Here is a 17,249-nt window from a genome sequence, read left to right as displayed (position 1 = left end):
CACTAATTACATTATTGTGGCAGAGAGCATGATGTCCTTTGTTTTTGATTCTTTTTAAACCATGAGGCAAATTGATTCAATGACATTACTTGGCATAAGCATGAATTCCTTTGTGAAGTTGTTGTGGTCTAATCTGTCCTTAGGAGCAGCCAAAGCAGTCTGGCAGCAGAACCACCTATTTAAGTTGTGCACTGAAATCGCCAACTAAACTAAGCCCCAGCATGTAAAAAAGAAATAATCACTTACCTGTAGAGTCTTGACTCAAAGTTTCTTGACTACTACTGCTGTAAGAAGGCACTGGAGTGATAGAAAGTGAAGCTGGGCAGGATAATGGATACGATAAGTCATTTTGTGTTGCAAAACATTGAAATACAGGAACACAGGAATCTTCAGAGAAGGTGAGAGGCAGGTGAGGGTTGCCATGTACATACGGATTTTTCCACCGAAGCAGTCCTATTGCAAGGGGGCCAACAGCATCAGAACCTGGCAACAAACATCAGGAGTTAAAATCTGTGCCCTTGTAATGTTGCAGCTTATAATTTTGCTGAAGGAAACTAAAATAAGGTAATACCATTTCTTGTTTTGACTGTTAAGCTAGCCTGGCCCTTGAAAAGTAATGCCCTAGTTAGATGTGTGACTCTGCCCTAGGACAACTCTCTGTTCTGCTATAGTCCTCAGCAATTCTCTTAAAAACCTTTTTCTTTAAATTAGTCCTTATTATGTGTTCTTTAAAAATTTGCACACTTTTTGAAGACTTATATATCATCTTACTAATAGTTCAACTGGATATGGCATTATGATTAAAAAAATATTACTTTATGCCATGAGACTGTGAAGGAGAGAGCTGTCCTGCAGAGATTACTCTACTGCAAGCAACATCACCTCTACTGTCCCTCCTCCACAAGCACCCTCCCACCATGACCCCCAAAAAACCGCAAAACACCGCCTTTGGAGTGTTGCTGTGCAAATTACCTATAATCACAATATAAGGGAACTTCTATATGTCTCTCCTATAAGTATTATCTTACTTTTGACAGATTCTTTGTAAGTAAAACACGTACCATCATATTTTCTTTTTAACTCTTAGGTTCATGATACTTGAAAGACTGGCAGCATCTGAATACAAAATGTCCCATCCACAAAACTGGGCTCTCAAATTCAGACAAATGCTTCAAGTCTGTGATGGCCCTATAAGCAACCTCAAGCAATTCTGGCAACACCCATTTGAGACTACAAGCGCTGTCGTGTCAAGCACTGAAATATGATGCAACAACTCAGACTTCAGACATGATCATGTAATGAATTCTGCAGAAAATAAAGTATTTAATAGTCGAGCAGGCCTGAACATAACTGGTAAGTCACAGTACTGGCTCATAATTTCTGCAAGAGCAATATCAGAGTGTCCAATGCAATATTACATTTTAGTCACTCTAAACACAGTCTGTACTGTAACTAAGCATCCAACAAATGCTTATGAAGAGTGGCAGCTAACTAAATGTAGATTCCTTAAAAGGGAACAAAAGAATAGAAATTGTTCAGATATTTCAGAAGAGGAGCCTCTAGGAGTTAGGAAATAAACCTCTTTAAATAAGTGTGTGTGCATTGAAAGCATTATTTGAGCTGCCCACTACATACATACATCACTCTCAAGCGTCAACTCCAGAGAAAGAGCTGAGTGGCACTGTAGAAAGTTCAGTGAACGGTAGTAAAATATTGTTCAGGATTGCAGTAGACATATTTAACAACAAGCCCCCATTCTCCTGCTTTCATCCTTTTCTTTATACAGAACTTCAGTTTGTGCTTTTTTTTTTGGAAACATAAAATTGATGGATTTTATGGTGAGTTAGCTGCTAATATATGATTATATCTCTGTTGCCAAACATCCAAAACATTTAAGCCTATCAATAACACTGACTGTGGAGCTAACAATACCTGGCTTTGTCTGGCGATACACAAAAGGACACAGCTTTCTACTTACCTTTCTTAGTTGTAATTTGGATTTTTTGTTTATGTAGACATCCACTAAATAAAGACTACAATTATCCCATACTGGCTGACTGCTTTATCCTGAATGCTCAGGAAAATGAGAGCATTAATATGTACTTGTGCATATAGGATATGAAATTTATGTCTGTCTTTAACTGTTGATATAATAACGAAAAATTCTATAAGCACTTCTACAATTCTACTTTATGTTCAGACGCTAACAGTCAATCCTTTGTCCAGTATCATTTCCAGTAGTCATCGATTTTCACTTTTATGAATAAAGAGTCATTCCATAAACTCATCTGAAAGTATGTGGAATTGATAATTTATGAGAAAAATACCAAACACCGAGAGATCATATTAAACAGGCTATTAGTTGTTTCACTATTTGTTCACCAGTGAAAAGCCATTTTGCTTATACTCAAACCTTCACTTTGTTTTTCTGCAAAGGAGCATACTCTGCAGCTGTAAGCATACCACATACAGGCTCTGAGACTAGAAAATTACGTTAGACTATAAAAGGTTTATAAATAATAATACTCAGAACTCTTGACTTTAACTTCATTAGTCTCATCACTTAACTTTCACAATAACCACTTCTTGTAGCCACATTAGAGTAACTGTTTAATAAAAGTAGTGCATACAGAAATGCTATGAATTCATGATACATATGCGTGTACCTAGATGTGAAGATACATATATGCACACTCACAGGTACCCATGGCAGCACAAGAGTGTGTGCATTTTTGAGAATCTGGGACACTCAGAAAATGAATGTAGTACTTTTAAATTATTAAATTGCAAAGCCATAACAGCAGTTTCTCTTGTGCTTGGTGAAAGTGCAGAAAGAGGGTTTTTTCCCTAAAAAAAAAAAAAAAAAAAAGGGCAGCCCTGAATATGTTCCACTTTAAAAAGCAAAAGCTAGTTTAAAAAGTTGACAGAGTTCAAAACCACATCTTTCAAGGTAAGTGCAACACCACGGATCTTTGAAAAAGGTACAGAACTGGCTAACCCTGTGGCAGAATAGACAAATGTACTTGACTGCACGATATATATATGGGCTTTTGCTCCCTGCTTTGCTTTACCAGCTGACAGGAAATCAACAGCTGAAACAGAAGAAAATGTCTGAAGAAGAAACTTCTGCAGTAATAACATGCAGTAATAACATATTTCTTAAATTGTGCCAAGATTTTCACAATCATAACGGTGAGGGAAATCAATATCTATCTATCTATCTATCTATCTATCTATCTATCTATCTATCTATCTCTCAACTCAGCTTCTCAATGACAAGGCAGGGAAAGGGTTGTCAAGAGCTGCTGAAGGAGGCTGATTCGCAGTGTAACAGAATTTGTGACTGGAAACACCAAGACATTTATTAATCTGGAGACAATGTTCCTACTGCAAGCTTAATGCTTTTCCCAGGTGTTTAGATACAACTAAGCTTTGCTGGAAAATAAGCACATGCACCCTTTATTAGCAATATGGAAATTAAATTACATTGTATATCCTGGAACTGTTTCTCCTAATGAAGAAGACTGAAAGAGGCTTGCTAGTCCCTCAGAGCATTGCAGATACAATGCCCCGAGGAGTAAGTCTTAAAAATGGATACAAACCTGTCTATCCCAGTTCCTCGGGTTTTCCTACCAGGCGACCACTTTTTATGCACTCCCTTGACTGCTCTGCAGTTTTCTGTGAAGCGGTTAATTTGTATCTCTGAGTTTTCTCGCTGCTGTGCCTGGATTGCCTCCAGCCTTGTTCTCTCACAGACACCACAGTGCCCAAAAATTCTCCCCGAAACCCTAAAATTTTGTATATCCTCCTGAAGCAGTAATTCTCAAAAACAATCTATAATATCCTACTTGCCCGTGAATGCAGTAATGCCATACAACCACCGCATAGAAGCTAACTCTGTCTTACAATGGAATGAGCCAAAACTGTCCAAGAGAGACGAAAAAATAATGTATACCTTGCACGGTCCACGCACCCACCCTACCTGGGCTCCAGGCTGAGTTTGCTGCAGCGTGACAGCAGATCGCCAGTTGTGCCTTGTGCACCTGCAGACCCCTCCTGTTTTCTGGTGCCCAGGAATCCCCCATCCTTCAATGCCTCTGCTCCCCTCTGCTGCTGCCCAGACAGATCCTCTCGCGTGTGCTCCTGCTGCCTCCCGAAGCCTGTATGTCACACACTGGCCACATGCTATATGCTCAGTCTTGCATATTTTTTCCTCTCCTCCCCTCTCTTGCTTCTCCAGGTAGTCCCGATCCTCTCCTCCCCTCTCTCGCTTCTCCAGGTAGTCCTGATCCTAGTGATATCAGGCACACCTTTCCTCTCCTGCAGCTGAGGTGGAGCATGAGCTGCTCTCTCTTCACGTGGTGGAACCAAACTCCCTCAGGTTTGGGAGGAAAGTACCAATATGCTCATGAAGATTTGCAGATACTCATATGTGTTTATTCAGCTAACGCCTTCTTGGTGCAAAACCTGAGTGAGCGTGGTAAAGGATAACCTGACAATCACCTTGCACGGGGACATGAGGGTGGTGCAGAATGGGCTAAATGCATCCACGTGAAAGACAGTGGACATTAAAAAGAAATGTCTATATGCAGAGCAAGCTCCCACATAGTAGAACAAAACAGAGCAGAGTCCAAGAGACTTGGGTGACAAGCTTCAGTGCTACATTACCACCTGAGATGCTCTCCGACCTCACCTCCTGCTCAGGGCAGGAGGTCAAAAGCCCTGGGCCTGAGGTGAAATGTCTGCAGTGATGGGCAGGGACAAGGTCAAGCGCCAGCTAGCTCCTCTTCTCTGCTGAGGCCATGAGAAGGAGACCGTGGCCACCTGAGTCGTACATCTTGCCACTTTCCTCTAAAAGCTTAAGCCTGGCTGTAGGTGCCCTGCTTAAGGCTCGCTGGAAACTCTTAAAAGCCCTTCTCTGACCATCCTACTGAACCCTCAACATGCTGGGGAAGACCCAGCCACTGCTGACCATTGCTTGGGGTAAAATTCCCCCGGATTGCAACAACAGGTCTGGGTTTGTCCCAGGAGGCTAATTACAAGTTCTGCAAGGCAGAGAAGGAGGGCAGAACAGAAGCAGGACCGTGCCTGGTGTCAGAGGTTGCCTTGCTGCCTGCTCAGCTTGCTTAAAGACCTGACCTGAAATACTTTCCAGGTGTACCCTCACCAGAAAATATTCTCTATGTTCTCTGACCCTTCTAAATAGCTAACAAGGTTAAGATATTTCATTTTCTAATTTTGTTTCCTTTTTTTGAAATAATTTATTCTGAATAAACCTTTGCGTTTCTTCCCTCTGGAAAGATACAGTTTGGGAATAGATGACATATAGGTTGCATAGTAACAAAAAGCACAATAACAGACCAACAGTACCAGTCCTTAAATAAAAAAAATCTCCTAAGTGTACATCAGTAATTTTTAGTCTTGCATAGTTCTGGTATGCATATAGGTATATATTTAGCCAAATGGGATGACAATAATTACTTTCAAGAAATTCTGTTCCAGCTAAGCAGATTGGACATTTGCACACAGCATAAAACTGAAAGTGCATAGATGGGATTTTTTCAAAGTTTATGTTAAGCAGAAAAGCAGCTTTTAGCTTTATACTGCCTATATATGCCCCAGTTCATGCTTTTGAACTTATCCTTGCCCAGCTTTTAAATACTGATGTTAGCTGGTAGAATGTCTAAAACCTAACCAGTTACAGGACCATGTTATGTTAACAGGGATTTGGTGTGACTTATTTATTTTCCATCTTGCAATCACTCTATCCTTTCTCCTTTGTGGAAAGGGAATTATCCTTTAGCTGCCTTTCATTTGGACATATACTCTCAAGGAAGAGTCAGATTTCCCATGGCTGTTATTAATTGCTTCACATCTAGACTAGACAAAACCTGAAATTTATGCAAACTTTTGATAGAAAATAAGCATCACAATTTACATTTCCTCTACTAAAGATCTAAGTTCCATTTATGCATGCATTTAAGAAGAATATTAGAAAGTAATATTATTGTATACCCTGGCCACATTGTACCGCTGACAGGTGAGTAATTTCCTATGGTTCACATCAAAAGTACACATGCATATCCAAGGACTGAGCTTTGGGTTCAGCCACAGAGAGAGACACAGAGAACACTGTATGGCATATAGCAGAGGGGCATATTCTCACTGCCTAACTTCAGTTAGCTGAGTTAGAAGGTTGAGTCTCCATGAGCTTCTCTACTAGATGGAGAGAACAAGGATCAGCTCAAGAGTAATTTGTAGCAAGATCATAACTGTGGGTTGTGAATAATTCTCAGTAAGAGCTTTTTCTCTCTCTCTGTTAAGTACAGATACAGAACAAAGTAAGTAGCTACTTAATTTAGCTGGATAAATTAGTTCCGGAAGGTGGGCAGAGTAAGCGCTCACCCCGAGTACCCATTTTGTGTTTCAGTCTCCTTCCAATTTCTGCTGGATTCAATAAGCACTGAAGAGCTTGTTGCAGAGAGGTGATTGCACAAGTGCAATTACCAGTTCTATGGGAAAGAGCAGCACCAGCCTCCATCGTCACAGCGTGCCCTCCTCTGCACAGGAGATGCATCAAGATCAGGACAGAAAGAAAATCCTAAGCAGATGATGGAGATTGTGCTGGCGATCTGTACAGCTCAAGGCAAAATACAATACCAAGGACAAGGTGTTGTTTCACCAGGTCTCATCACAGAGCAGAGGACAGAACACCTGGCTGAGTAGAAACAGCTAAAGTGTCCAAAAGCTCTGTGTGTGGAGGAAGTTAAGAAATAATTCCTTGTCTTCTTACCTAAAGATTTTGAGACTTCTTCCTATGTAAGGAGAAAGTTGAAGGAGCAATTTTGGAAACACCTAGAAGTGCTCTGGTTAAACACAGAAAGATCTATGTCAGTAACAACAGGCTGAGTCTTCAGCTGATCAACTGTGCTTATCTGTCAGATAACTTCAACTTGATTGAAAGCCCTTAGTGAGTCTTTTCATCTTACTGCAATACCATAGATGATTATGAATGTCCTCTATTTCAGTGGTGCGATTGAGAGGGTGGATTTTTTAGGTAGTTTCTTCAGCTACGCATGATGTGATAGAAGCACTGCAAGTCCCTGCTGTAGATACGTAATAACAGAGTGACTAGGGAGTGTCTGAGGATACTGCATGTGAAAAAGATTTAATTTACGACAATAATTTATATTTACACCAATTACTTGACTTCATTAAAAATCTCCACTGCAGAAAAAGCCCCTGAGAATGATCATTACAAACATCCTCCCTGAAAATGCTTAATGCACAGCCTAACGGGGTTGTTCTTACTTACATCCTTCACATCTCACAGAGATAACAAAATCACTGCCTCTGAGAGTTTCTGAAAGCCGTTCACTCCTCTCCTATGATGGAGCTAAAATCCACTTAAGTCTCCAGCACTGCAGACAGTATGAAATATTCCTCTTCTCCCACTTCCTCTCAATTTTTTTTTCCTCTCACTGATCTACAGTCCCAAGTACAAATGTAGGCATTTTTCTAGAGCCCAGGCAGGAACAGAGCTCATTAATTCTTTGTCTAGTCAACGCTCAACCTGTGGTCCACTGGCTTTTGCAAGCATTTAACAGTAAAAAGCATTCTGCTAGTTTTATTTTAATTCTCTTTTGTTCATGTTCTTACATGTGGCATGTACTTGCTAGGTGCATTCAGTAAGGCCAAGGTGCTGAATGACAAGCTCGTTAGGAAATGTTCAGAGGGTCTGGAACCTGGATAATGAAAGACAAGCTCATCCTCTTTCCCTGTAGTTGGTTATAAACTCTTAAGTTACTTTTATAAAAATATTTTATTGTTAATACATATTAGAATGAAAAGACAAGTAGTTCAAGAAGATACTGGCTTGCTGCATTCCATAGCCTACACAAGAAGAAACCTTTAAATGCTTTGACATCTAACAGTACCAAAATGCACAAGTCTAACAACTTTTCTTCCCATCAGAAACTGTGATATCTTAGCTGAATAACAAACAAATAAATAAGTACTAGAAGCTTTACTTTTTACTATGGAAGAAGAAAATAAAAGATTTGACTTCATAGCAGCATGAAATTCACCCAGGTCTCTCTGTGTAACATAACTAGAAAAAGGATGTCTGTGTTCAGAAAATAGCGTTGTTGCAGTGCTGACAAATGGATGACACAGGGTTTGCTATAGACCTTGATAAAAAATAGGCAAGAACATCAATCAAAATCTATTTGGGATAGCTCACTGTATTTTAGATGCAAATTATGATTGCAAATCCCTATTTCATCTCACCGTTCATTCCTGTTAGATGCAGAATGCCAGTTGCTGCAATATATGATGCAACATCATCACATATTACTTAAATATCAGTTTAAAGTTAACTTTTTACTTAAAGAGAAGAAAAAAATAATCTACATTGGCATAAATTCTTGTGTAGTTTGAAAAATTATCTTTTTTTTTTTTCACTCTGATCTCTTTTCATCGAGATATGCTCCCCCTTCATGTTTTTAACAAGTAAAATTTGTCTGCCTATAAAAATGGTTGACTCTCCTATCTCCTGCTCAAAAGAGAGACTCCTCTTTTTCCTTCCCTGGCTCCTGAAATATGGTTAGCTGCCTGTGCATTATCCTCTTTCCTATAACTATCTTTCTCCTCTTTCCTTTCACTTACTCCACAATTCAGACCATATTCCTTATGATGTCTTATTTTCCCCAAATGGGTCCTGGCCCCAGGAGCCTTGGCATCATAGGTCTTACCTTTACCTGGAAATGAGCAAATCCAGAGACACAAAGAGACTTTGAATTGCACAGCATAATCTTCTTACAAAGGATGCAAGACTGAAGTATAAGCTAAGCCTTTAAAAAAAGAGACCACTTTGCTCTGACAGTGAGACAGATTAAAATAATGCCTTCTTATTGCCTGGTGTAGAACAGATTCTCTCCTCTGCTGAGCGACTTTTACCCATTAACTGGCTTGCAACAGACTCCACACTACAAGCTCCTAAGAAGAGTCTCTGATGCCTCAAAAAGCTTAGGTACATCTGCTCCAAATTTACAGACCCTGTCATTTGAACACAGGACAATTTTTCTTGTTCCTCTGCAAGTGAAGCATCATCTGAATGTGGCAGGTTTTGTAAGATATCAATAAAATCTGCCATGGTAAAATGTATATTTTGATAGGTGGCTAATAGAGCAACTTGGTTTTCTTTGTCTTTGCATAATGTAGCCTTACTGGAAATTAATCCAAGTTTGAATAATTTTTCTTTTCTGAACCCCCTCCTGATCTCAGCGCGCACACACAGACACGGAGAGACTCCTAATGCTTTTACTTCTATCTAGAAGTACATATTTCTGTCCTGTTTTTCCATCTTTTAGTCCTAAATTACTGAGTTTTCGTAGTTTTCATTGTTAGAAAAAAACCAACAGATTGTTTTCTTCTTCTTGCTATAAGATTATGAGCAAAACAACAGCTGCTTTCAGCTTAAAGCTCTCATTTGTAATTACAGACTTACACCTGTTGAATTTAATGGCAAGCCTAAATTTTCACTGTATTTTATTGCACAGGTATCACTTGTAGGAAAGAAAGGAATGGAGAGCTGACTCACTTGGCAGACTGCTCATTCTTACAGCCTCTTGAGCATGATCTTAGTTTATGCATGAAACAATCCTGTTGGCCTGAACATAGCTGGAGAACTCTTCCCATATAGAAACAAAGCGTGCAGACATAAGGGACTGATCCTTGTATCCAAATAGCCTATCAAACCATCACTACATATCCAGCTCTAGTTAAAAAAATGGGTTGACCTAGCACTAAGAGACATCATTACATCTCATATTTGTCTTATACTTTCTTATACTTTATGAAATGTAGAAATCTGAGAAAAGTCAGGCAGTGTAACAGCACATGCCCTTGAATTTTCATTCATCTGTATGTGAAGAATTAGATTTTACAGAGGGCACTACTTGTTCAGCTAAATCCAAATGCTTTATTGTCACAATACTGCTTCATTTTTGCAGATACTGCATTATTTTCCAAAACCCAGATTTCTAATGTGTTTTTAAAAATTCTTTTGTGTTTATCTGTGTCAATTGAAAGGCAAGCTAAGCCAAATCCTACCTTAATTCATTACCTACTAGAACATTTGGCGATGAGCATTTCCAAAGAAGTCTTCCCAGAAAAGTAAAACGCTGAGCAGAGTCGGAACGAGCTCACCTGCAAACCACATGCCTTTGCTTTACAGAGATCTTACCCAGTCATCCAGCACCATAAAGGCAGCATCCCTCTAATCCATCCCATTGGCAGTCACTTGCTCACCATGTTGTTCTTGGTCAAAACTTAGTTTATTATTCTTCGCTTATTATTTTGGGGGTTTGAGAGTTGCTATGGAGATACAGTATGTTGATTTTCCAAGTGTGATAACGCTTCTTGTCCCAGAGAGTAAAGTATGTTACGTGGCTGAGGTTGTTGTAAGTTGTGACTGTTTTGGAGGTGAAAAAGGAGAATGCAAGGCCAGGACAATGTTATAGAATTTCAACATAGCATTTTGATACCATAGATATGAATTTGCGACTGATGAATAGAATTGCCCTCTTAGGGAAAGGCAGGTGGGAGGAGCGGGTGGGCATTAAAAGACCTAAAACAAGTTTTCATGCTTTTTTAAAGCTTTATAAATCACACTAAAACCCAGTTCTTGGAAAACCAATCATGCAATGCCTTTTTGCACATGCACAGTAGGAGCAATATTCTCTCATTCATTACAGTTCCCCAGGTACCCATTTCTGTTAAAATGTTCACAAGAAATTTGTTGACTAAGCTAGTAATCACTTTCTAAGAAGATAAATAATCAGAAAAGGTAAATAATGAAACACCATTTGTATGTTGCATGCAGTTATTCTTAATGATTTTTTCTTTCACCCTTGGCACAGAGACTGTACTATTCCTTTATATCCCAAACCCATCTGAGTAACTCAAACTTTGTCTGAATCTACCTTATCTTTCACAAACACAAGCACCTACTTTTGCTTGATTTGAACAGGAGCACTTACAGCAGGGACGTACAGAGTAGAACAGCTCAGTTGGGAAAGATCTACAATAATCATCTAATCCAACAACATTTACAATGTGGTCCAGAGCTTGTGGAACACCAAAAGATACTTCAGCTTTCATTTTACAAGGCAACATATTTGACCCCCCATGTGATATCAGATAATTAAGTTAAGTTTGACCTTTCACGAGAGGCCACTACTCTTTCCTCGTTATAGAAGTGTCTGACTTAAGCCCTTAGTCAGACTGGCAGTGCTGCTAAACACTTCCAGCTGTAACTAGTGTCACCTATTCAGTCCTGTATCACTCTTAACTACTTTGAATGTTGAAGTGTAAGGCAACTGAAGTAAATTACATCAGCTCGTTGGATGCTCTAATCTCAGAAACTGTCAACCTTGGTTCTCCTTCTATATAAGGAGACAAACCTGTTTGACTTCACACCTCAAGAAACATTCAGGTACTCATGATGAGATCCCAAAAGGACTATGACAAAGAATTCTCTACTCTTCAGGGCAGAGAATTAGGCAAGGAGCCACAGGCTGAAGTATGGGAGGATCCCGAATACTGAATACACACAGTTCATACAGTCAGAGCTGTCCCTTCTACATGCTGAGTTAAACGGAGTCCTGACAAAATTACAACTTAGAATCAAAGTGTGTGTGTCAAAATGCATGCTTCCTTGCAAGTGAAACAGTTGCACTAGTTATCTGTATTATAACATTTTCTAGACTGTGAATGTTTGACTGCAGAGTCCTAGCATATTATTTTTACATTCCAACATAAAATGACTGTGACTTAAGGACTCAAGCCCTGGAGGAAACCGGAGGCTTTTTAAGCAGGAAATCACAAAAAACTTACCAACGTTTTCCTGTACGTGTCAAAACCAGGCATAACCTAACATAGATGTTACTATGACTGTTTCTGTACAGATCACTGGATACCAAAAATGCTTCCTCATGCATATATTATATTTGTAATTAATTTGACATAGCTGAACATCCCACTATAGCTAAGGATTTAGACCATACAACTGTGTATTCACAAAACCCTCCCAAATAGAACATAATACACAGGAGCCTACTTCCAGGACTAGAGACACAAAGCATATATATTCAGTTTGATTTTTAAATAAACTCATTCTGCTGCTCTTTTCTTTGGAAACAGCAATAAATAATGTCAAGGTACTGCAAGGGTCAATGCTGCAGTGTGTACACAATAAAAGTAATTTATTATGGTCTTGCTTCATAGGTGTCTATAGAATAGTATACTCAGCAGAAAAAAAGAGCTGCAAAGAATCTTACCGTTCGTCAGAATGACACACCATGGTAATTATTTATGTTCTTTTGGGAATATAGGTTCCAGTACAAGGAACTCTCTGTTACAGCAGCCTGGCTTCAGAAAAGTAAAAAATAATAATGCTCATATAAAAGATCAGCAAATCACAAGATTCTAATCCTGAGTTTCAACTATTACTTCTACTTTTATATGCAAGAAGGGTAAAGCATATGCTTTCACACTGTAAATATGCATGTAACTGATCTTAATATGGTTCTTATGAGATGCTGTGTTTGAGTACTTTGACAAACACTAATACATGCTAGCTTTATGTATGACTATCCAAGAGTAGTCCTTTTTTTGAGGAAACATGCAAATTTGACGTTGGTTTTTAGGACCTCAGCTTTGCACAGTACTTTCTGACTCAGCACTAAAGGCCAATTTGATGTCTAAATTCTATTACCTCCTAAAAACTCTTAGCACTATCAATCTGTGCATATTTTCTGCCTAGCTACATTCCAGAGAGAAGTGCCCAGCTGCTCCTATCCTGTAAAGGTTTTCTTCCATCTGGAACATGATACATTGCACAAAGTGCCGTAACAGCATTGATGTAGACCTCAGTTCCCCTCCCCAACTAGAAAACCATCTCCTGCTGGCATGCCCACCTGTGAAACACCTGAAAGTTCATATCTGAGTTAATGGAGATTTCTGGCTAGCTCGATCTGTACTGTGAGCAGATCTCACCTCTCAAATATTTTACTTTCATTAAGATGTCTGAAATGTACAAAAGTTGAGCCTATTTGCATTTCACACAATTTATTTTCTAAAACTTCTCATAAGGACATGATCTTCAATCTTGCCTCTTAAAAAAAAATAACAAAAACGAAGTTTTCAAAAATGCATGAAATGTTTGCATGGAATGAAAGGATCGTAGAAAATCAAACATCTTTTGCATTATTTATTGCACGCCACATCCAGATTTTGCTAGTTAAAGGTTTAATTTGAATCAAAGAGAAAGGTTTTGCCTACAGATTTTAAGAGAAGTTAAAGGTCTTACATTGCTGAAGTAGCCTCCATTAAATTCATGGACACCAGATTGTCCCATAGCACTCGCTGATCTAACAAACCGATTTCTGTTTTCCTGTAGGGAAACAGAGGAGCTGTATGTGTATACTTTAATGTTCAAAGCTATGGCAGCTTCAAGTTTTAGAATGAAAACTGCCTCAAATTTTATCAGATTTACATATGTATGTGCATATATATATATATATGAACGCATGAAACTACTGAGCCATTACTGATGTTCTTTGAAACATATACACATTTTACTCCGCATTCATACATGTGTACTTCACCATTCCAAAGTCAGTTGTTTTCCAGTGTTACTATATATGTGGTGCTCATGTTTTGGGGCTGCTCCTGAGGTAGTCTGCACAATCTTTGTGTCAGCCACATGCAAACAAAGCTTTCGGGGGCCTATGTGCATGCCTGAGGGCTACAGTTTTCAGTGACTTTCCTGCTGTTTCTCAAGGTTTTTGTTGTCAGTCCTAAGTGAGGTACGTTTTAGTTCTCTCAAAGCATTTCTTATGGTATCCAGAGGCCTTTGACTTTTGCTTATTTCATTCTAAACAGAATTTGCCTTCAGGATGGTGGCTTTCTATGATGGGGTAACGGCAGCAGTGGACATGGGTAAACTGATGGATGTGATCTATCTGCATCTGTAAAGCCTTTGACATGGTCCCCCACAATATCCTTCTCTCTTAATTGGAGAGATGTGGATTTGATGGACAGACGGTAAGGTGGATAAGAAACTGGTTAGTTGGTCGTATTCAAAGAGTACCGGTCAATGGCTCAAAGTCCAGATGGAGATCTGTGACAAGTGGTGTCCCTCAGGGGTCCGTACTGGGACCAGTGCTGTTCAATATCTTTATCAATGATATTGACAGAGAGATTGAGTGCACCCTCAGCAAGTTTGCAGATGACACCAAGCTGAGTGGTGTAGTTACCACACTGGAAGGACGGGATGTCATCCAGAGGGACCTGGACAGACTGGAGAAGTGGGCCTCTGAGAACCTCATGAGGTTCAACAAGGCCAAGTGTAAGGTCCTGCACCTGGGTCAGGGCAATCCCCATTTTCAGTACACCATCGGGGATGACGTGCTTGAGAGCAGCCCTAAGGAGAAGGACTTGGGGGTGCTGGTTGATGAGAAGCTCGACACAAGCCGGCAATGTGTGCTCACAGCCCAGAAGGCCAACAGTCTCCTGGGCTGCATCAAAAGAAGCATGGCCAGCAGGGCAAGGGAAGTGATTCTACCCACCTATTCCTCTCTTGTGAGACCTCATCGGGAATCCTGTGTCCAGTTCTGGAATCCTCAGCGTAAGAAGGAGATGGAGCTGTTGGAACAGGTACGGAGGAGGGCTACAAAGATGATCGGAGGGCTGGAGCATCTTCACTACAAGGACAGGCTGAGACTTGTTCAGCCTGGAGAAGAGAAGGCTCAGAGATCTTATAGCGACCTTCCAGTACCTGAAGGGGCTACAGGAAAGCTGGAGAGGGACTATTCATAAAGGCTTGTGGGGATAGGACAAGGGGAAACAGGTATAAACTGGAGAGGGGAAGATTTAGACTAGATATTAGGAAGAATTTCTTCACTATGACAGTGGTGAGACACTGGCACAGCTTGCCCAGGGAAGTTGTGGATGCCCCATCCCTGGAGGTGTTCAAGGCCAGGTTGGATGGGGCCTTGGGCAGCCTGATCTAGTGGGAGGTCCCTGCCTGTGGCGGGGGGGTGGAACTAGGTGATCTTTAAGGTCCCCTCCAACCCTAACTATTCTATGATTCTATGATTCTATATCATTATTTTCTTCATGACAAGCAGGATCACTCTGTGAAAGTCAAGGAAGTGTAGATGCAAATTTAAGCATCATTTCTTCCTCTTCAGAGCAGCAGATTCCAAAAGATTTAAGGGCTGCAGTTAGATGTACAAAATCCATGTGGCATACAGAATGCAGACTTCTTTTGGCCACACTAGGATCATGAGAACAAGAGGGACAAAAAGCATTCTGATAACTGAACAGTTGAACTTCTGTTGAGTACCTGCAGTAAATTGTCACAATACAACAACAAAAACAAAAAAGTGCTTTTCTGACAGCCAGACTTGCAGTATCTTAATGAGGAATAGAACATTTTGACATCTACTGTAGGAAATCTGCTTAGTACAAGACAAAATAAACAGCCTTGCAATTACTAGCAAAGTATGTACGTGTAACTTTGTGAACAGCATGACAGTTGCACTGTTGCACATTTTTTGGGGGGAGTTGCCACTGTCAGCACAAGGTAGAGTGCAGAAAACCTAGCTTCCTCAGGTTAGGAACTCCATGGAGGGGTAGTAGCCGGAGCCCTAAGTTAAGCACATAGAATGCACCAGAGAGGCTATTCTGATTTTGATGCACCTATAGGTGTAGTGAGGAACTAGCATTTCACAATGCCTAGGTGTGAGCAGGACCACAACCTGAAATTGCACTCTTCAGTGGAGCTTGAGAAGCGAGAGCTAAAGACTTCAGGGATGCCGCTCACTGAGTTAAAAGAATGGCTTTGGACTGTTGTCAAAAAAGTGAATATGAATCCTATATGCCTACCCAGAAAAACTGTGAATGATCCCATCGCTTTCTGGCAGTAAGAAGTTTTTAAAGCTTTAATGGCAGTCAGTGAGTGATTTAAGATTTGTTGGGACAAGGAGGCATGACCTTGTAGTCTGACGGTTGGGATACTTACCTGAGAGATTCTTGAACTGTCTTTGTATTTTATTGGCCAGCTGTAACACCACCATCTATTAAAAGAAAGCCACAACTAAAATGTTTGCAGATCTTGGTCCTGTAGGAATGAATATGGTAGATGCTGCAAGAATGCACCGACTAGACAAAGCTGAAGCAGAAGGATAAGTAAATTGACATGATTAGGCACCAGCATCAGACTGGCAGGAACTGAACCCACTTTGAAACAGGCAGACGACTGCAGGTATTAAAACGTTTTCTAAAAAATCAAATAGGGAGAAACAGGTCAATTAGGAGACTGAAGTAAGACCCAATTCTCTTCTCAATAGAGCCAATGAAGTTTCTATTTATGATGGTAACAGAAGCAGAGATGGGTCTAAAATTTTTTGACAAGATGAAAGCATAGGAAATATTGATAAACAAGTGCTTTATATTTCAAGTAGAACTACAAAAAAAAAAAACTCTAAGAGGTATACCTGAAACTACTCAGGCACACTGACAGCTAAGAGTAGGAAGCCCCTTCTACTCAATTAGTCATACTGAAACCAGAATCATAATAAAAAGGTCTTGAACTTCAAACAAAGAAATGGATTAGAAGCAGCTGTCTATGTCTTTATAATAGCCTGAGATGGAAGCTACTATTTATGTAGTGGTAGAGCAAAAACATAAGCCTTCTGAAACACATTCTCTTTGCCTCTCTGCAAAAGATGCCACTAGAAAAAAAAAAGTATACATGTAAAAAGGTGCAGTATATGTTTATTTAAAATAAGCACTCATACAGAAGGACATTGATAACACATGGAGAATTCAGTCAGATTCTTGCTCCAAGTTATCTTCTCCTCACAAAAAGTAGTACAAGCTGAAGATTAGACTTGTTATTCGGCAATGTAAACATCGCAAAAAGAGTATGCATTTCCATAAGGAGCTACTTTGTTACATTTCAGTTCCTGGCTTACCTCATGTTACATGAGGCCTATAGGTAGAATATGGCCATAAAGTTGGAGCAATATTCTCAGAAACTGGACCATGCTCAAATATGCTATTTTTTTAATAAAACCAAACTACTCTTCCCCGTATGTAACACACGAACCATCTTTAGATTAGCTGATTAAGGTCGCAACTGTAAAAAGGATTCTATTGCCTTTTTCAGTGCCAGTTTT

At 39.8% G+C, this 17,249-nt stretch overlaps 1 protein-coding gene across 1 annotated transcript in view; it reads right to left on the bottom strand.

The window, feature by feature from the left end:
- The window catches only part of ANO4 (anoctamin 4), a 213,775-nt gene extending 213,458 nt beyond the window's left edge, over window positions 1-317 (bottom strand). Inside the window, exon 1 of the mRNA XM_054073539.1 lies at window positions 247-317. The gene's annotated coding sequence lies outside the window, so the exon portion shown is untranslated. The remainder of the gene's footprint in view (window positions 1-246) is intronic.
- Between the last annotated feature and the right edge of the window lie 16,932 nt (window positions 318-17,249).

Source organism: Cuculus canorus, chromosome 1 (assembly GCF_017976375.1).
Source record: "Cuculus canorus isolate bCucCan1 chromosome 1, bCucCan1.pri, whole genome shotgun sequence".
Taxonomy (NCBI): Eukaryota; Metazoa; Chordata; class Aves; order Cuculiformes; family Cuculidae; genus Cuculus; species Cuculus canorus.
The sequence above is the reverse complement of the archived record's forward strand: the minus strand, read 5'-3'. Positions and strand labels throughout refer to the sequence as shown.